Genomic DNA, 5,625 nt, shown 5'->3' with positions numbered 1-5,625 from the left:
CCTAGTCACGGAACGGTATGAAAAGTACTCTATACTATAGAAATCATTAACAGCTTCCATTTGCTACCCATATTGTACCAACACATGATAGGGTTACCCAGGTCCACGTTTTGGCCTATATATCGAGACCCTAGCCACGGAACGGTATAAAAAATACTCCATACTATAGGAATCATCAACAGCTTCCATTTGCTACCCATATAGTACAAACACATCCTAGGGTTACTCGGGTCCACGTTTTGGCCTATTTCTCGAGACCCTGGTATCCAATTCGTAAGATTTTTAAACACAAACCTTCTCCACATGTGTCTCTTCAATTTGGCAAAGTTTGGTCAAAATCGATTGAGCCATTCTCCGTAAAGTTCATTACAACGCGAAAAACGGCTGAATTTTTATATATATAGACTAGCAAACCCCGCCCGCTTCGCTGGGCACACTAAAATAGAATATATATGGTTTAGAACAGAAAAGATATGGTTTTCATATTATTTATTTCTTTATTCTTTATTCCAGCGCTTTGGCATACACAATATTTTTTGTTTTTCTATTTGTTTTTGAGTAAATATATAATGCTGTTGGCTTCCCAACACGTGAACAGCCAACGTATAGTTGACCATGGGTGAATACTGGTTCTTCTAAATTCATCCCGCATATTTCTAAAGTTCGCCCTTGTGATTTATTGATAGTTATTGCAAATGTTAAGCGAATGGGTAGTTGCAAACGCTTGAATTCAAATGGCAATTCAGGTGGAATCATTGGAATTCTCGGTATTAGAACGTCTTCATTTGATGCCCATATTGTACATACACAACCAAAGGTTACCCGGGTCCACGTTTTGACCTATATCTCGAGATCCCAGTCACGGAGCGGCATGAAAAATACTCAGAACTAAAGCATTCACCAACAGCTTCCATTTGATACCCATATTGTACATACACATTCTAGGCTCCACGTTTTGGTCTCTATCTCGAGACCCTAGTCACGGAGCGGCATGAAAAATACTCTGAACTAAAGCATTCACCAACAGCTTCCATCTGGTATCCATATTGTACATACACATTCTAGGCTCCACGTTTTGGTCTCTATCTCGAGACCCTAGTCACGGAGCGGCATGAAAAATACTCTGAACTAAAGCATTCATCAACATCTTCCATTTGATACCCATATTGTACATACACATTCTAGGCTCCACGTTTTGGTCTCTATCTCGACACCCTAGTCACGGAGCGGCATGAAAAATACTCTGAACTAAAGCATTCACCAACAGCTTCCATCTGATATCCTTATTGTACATACACATTCTAGGCTCCACGTTTTGGTCTCTATCTCGAGACCCTAGTCACGGAGCGGCATGAAAACTACTCTGAACTAAAGCATTCACCAACAGCTTCCATTTGATACCCATATTGTACATACACATTCTAGGCTCCACGTTTTGGTCTCTATCTCGAGACCCTAGTCACGGAGCGGCGTGAAAAATACTCTGAACTAAAGCATTCACCAACAGCTTCCATTTGATACCCATATTGTACATACACATTCTAGGCTCCACGTTTTGGTCTCTATCTCGAGACCCTAGAAATTTTCCAGGAGACCAAATTGTGAATCTAAACCATTCTCGAATCCCATTGAACACACACAAAAAATTTCATCAAAATCGGTTCAGTCGTTTAGGAGGAGTTCAGTGACAAACACACGAACATAAGAAATATATATATAAAGATTTCCCGGGTAAGTTACATATGGAATCCCAACTTAGAGCTTAATAGTTCCTCTTAATAATTTTTAATTTTTTTTCTTAAAACACCACTCATCAACACAAATATGCAGACAGACCATAAAGGGCATTCATTGGGAGACCATTACCACCTTCTTAAGCTCCCGAGCCGCGAATGCCGTTATTGGAGTCCAACCACCACCAATCACAGACGAAGAGCTCCAACTTCCCAGAGAGTACCACGTAACCTTGGCTTAATTACGTTCTGGATACTGTTAAACTCCTACTTATCTAGAATCGACCCCGAAATACTTAACATATGTCCGGCATGTGAAGGCATCCCTCACTACACTAACCACCTTTTCACATGCCCCTTAAAACCCATTCATCTAACACCCCTCTCCCTCTGGACTCAACCTGTCGAAACAGCTAGTTTCCTGGGCCTACCGAGCTAGACGAAGACGACCAGTGATTACACTACACTGACAGGGCAAAGTTACAGCTACAACAACAACAACGAATGTAATCTATGTATAAGGTTTTTCAGTAAGAGCGCTTCAACTTTTGAACTTTTTTGAATAAAACACAAACGGTTTGACTTTTTTAACTAATTGTTTTTTTATTATCGAGTTTGAACATATACATTTAAGTATGAAATTCGATTTCTTTTGCATGACCACCGCGTGCACGTTTTACGAAGTCCAATCGTTGAACCCAATTTTCGACCACTCTTTTGCATAAATCGGCCGAAATTCCAGTAATTTCGCGTTCAATATTGGCTCTGAGCTCACAAATCGTCGCCGGCTTGTTACTGTAGACCAATGACTTCACATAACCCCAAAACGAGACGGCTTGTTAAATGGACCGTAAAATGGCCATAATGCTCTTAAAGTAGCAGCAACAGAACGATTATTTTCATAAAAAATTTACACGATTTGCAATCGTTGCTCACGTGTGTGGCGTTCCATGATGAAATGTATAGTAATGAAGTTTACAAATGACAAGCGAAAAATAAAAAATATTGCGTCGTTCGCCCTCCCTATCGGAAAAAAGTTCAAGCGCACCAATTGAATAACCCTATATATTATATATAATTCTACTCTTCATTCCTCTTCTAATTATTTTCGGAGCGAAACTGACAATCAAATATTCATCGGCAGTGAATCATTTTTTTTACTTATTTTTTTTTTGTTTTATAAAAGTTTACATAATAACTATAGTTATTTTATAAACTTACAAACTAACGCAGCATTAGCATGAGACGCTTTCGGCTGGCATGAGGAGCAAAGAGAATTAGATACGCCGAAGGAGGTCAGAGTGGAAGGTTGCAAAACGGACATCCCCAAGGTTCAGCACCTTGAAGTAGTAGTAGGGGTTGCAGCCATATGTTTTGCAGAATTGTCTGCATGCATGTTATCCTATATTTTTGAATGATCAGGTGTCCACATTATTTTGAATTTTTGATGATGAGTAATAAGTGGTATGTCACGAATGATATCGATGATATACTACTTTCCTTCAACGCAGTGATGCAGGACATACCATCAGATCAGATTACGAATTCTCCCGTGGTTTTTATGGTTTAAAGAATATTGAATATTGCGGTTGCTTCTACAGTGAAAATTGAGCATTCAGAAACTGTAAGTCGTTGGGAATGTACTTTTTGGTGCTCTGTTATGACGGCATAAGTGGGCTGAGATATCTTTGCAAATATCAGTTGACAACCATTGGATTTGCACCTTTCTCTCACTTCTAGGAAGTTCGATAAGTAAGCGTCACTACTTACACATGCTTTCGCTGTCCTCAGATGAACCAATTAGTTGCTTGAGCACCTATGGTGAATGTAATATTTTGCGTATGAATGCATAGGTGAATGGTTGATGGGATTTAAGCTGACGTTTACGCGAAAGAACCAGCTGCATATCATTTTAGAGAACAGGATTCGGGGATAGTAAAACTTTGGCTTACGTTTTATACACATTATCCTTAGCTTCATCAATTATGGATTTTAGCCCAGATTCCGTACATACATTTTTTGTATGAGCTGTTGAAAACAGGCGAAGCCCTATGTATAGCCCTGTGATATGAATTTGACAGCGGTCTTTTTGTAGCGTGATGTACGTAGATTCATAACCCGTAAAGTATTGTCAATAAAATAAGAGCCTTGGTTATGTTGATCAGGAGTGTCGAACTGATAAGTGAGCGTTTGGCTGAAAGATATTAAATAATACCTAGTTTTGAGTTTGTTGGTGTTTTCATTGGGGGCATTTTTACGTGGCGGGTCCCAAACCCAGCGCACAACCAGTTTTCCTGGGATGCTTCACCTTCTCACGTTGGCTCGCTCCCGAATGGGTGTTCGGAAGCTACCCAGATGATACTTGGGCGAATCCCGGAAGCGGTGAGCTGCTTGAACCATATGTAGAGGAGTCTTTGTGGACACTTTCAAGTGAATGGCGATCAGTAACTTGCGTGGATTTCTACATCCATTTACTGTCGTTTCCTCCGGTGGAAGAGCGACTCGGAATAATCCGCATCAAAACCCGTTCTTTTAACAGCTCGCTGATTTACGCCCACGCCGCGATGAAAGAGAAGGACAATGCGAGTGCCTTCTATGAGTGCCTGGAACATTCCTATGAGCGCTGCCCCCGCCCCGACATAAAAATCGTGTTTGGCGACTTCAACGCCAGAGTGGGCAATGAGGTAATTTTTGGTCCCACAGTCGGAAAATTCATCCTACACAACGAAACATCCGGTAACGGACAGAGGCTGATCGACTTCGCCAGGACTCGAAACATAGTAGCCTGCAGCACCAGATTCCAGCATGAGAAAACACAAAAAAACGAGGCTGTCTCCTGATCGAAATATGCGCAGCCAGATCGATCATGTTGTGATAGATGGAAGACACGCTTCTAGTGTATTAGATGTACGCACCATCCGAGGACCCAACATCGACAGACAATATCCGATGAGGCATCGCTTGAAGTGTTTGAGAGAAAGATTCCGCAGAAGATTTTTGGACCTTTGCACGTTGGCAACGGCGAATATCGCAAGAGATGGAACGATGAGCTGTATGAGCTTTACGACGACATAGACATAGCGCAGCGAATAAAGATCCAGCGGCTTCGTTGGCTGGGTCATGTCGTCCGAATGGATACAAACGTTCCGGCTCTGAAAGTATTCGATGCGGTATCAGCTGGTGGTAGCAGAGGAAGAGGAAGACCGCTTTTGCGTTGGAAAGATCAGGTGGAGAAGGACTTGGCTTCACTTTGTGTGTCCAACAGGCGCCGGTTAACACGAAAAAGAAACGACTGGTGCGCTTGTGTCAAACTCGGCCAAAATCGCCTCCGCGATTATCGCGCCAATTATGAAGAAGTTTTGAGTTTATTTTATCTTGTATGTGCTGAGTCTAGTATTGTACGTAAAAACTTAAAACTATTAGTACAATGTGTTGTGTTACGTTTGAGAAAATTATTGTTGGAGTATAACTATTTCTCTTTCCACATATGTGCAATAACTTCGACTTGCTAAGAAATATTGTAGCTCTTGAAATTTGAGGCTAAGTCGATATATGGAAAACAATTTGAATAAAAGTTCTCAGAAAACTTGTTTGGTCAGTATTTTTTGAGTATACTAGCACACCGTCAGCGTAGAGCTGGTGATTCACATTCGTGAGTTCAGATAAGAGTAAGCTTAATACATCAAATGCTATAATGAAAAGTATGGGTGACAAGGGGGAGCCGTGCATTCCTATGCGATCAAAGGTCGTAATAATGTGTAATAATGAACTCATAGCTCCCTCACCCGTTTTAAAGGCGACTTGTTTATGATGGATTAGATCGTTTTTGCAGAGGTACCAAGAAAGTCTCGTGGTAATAATTTTTTCTAACAATTTGCCTAAGGATGAAAGG

This window comes from Anastrepha obliqua, chromosome 6, assembly GCF_027943255.1.
Source record: "Anastrepha obliqua isolate idAnaObli1 chromosome 6, idAnaObli1_1.0, whole genome shotgun sequence".
In the NCBI taxonomy this organism is placed as follows: domain Eukaryota; kingdom Metazoa; phylum Arthropoda; class Insecta; order Diptera; family Tephritidae; genus Anastrepha; species Anastrepha obliqua.
This window is presented reverse-complemented; position numbering follows the sequence as displayed.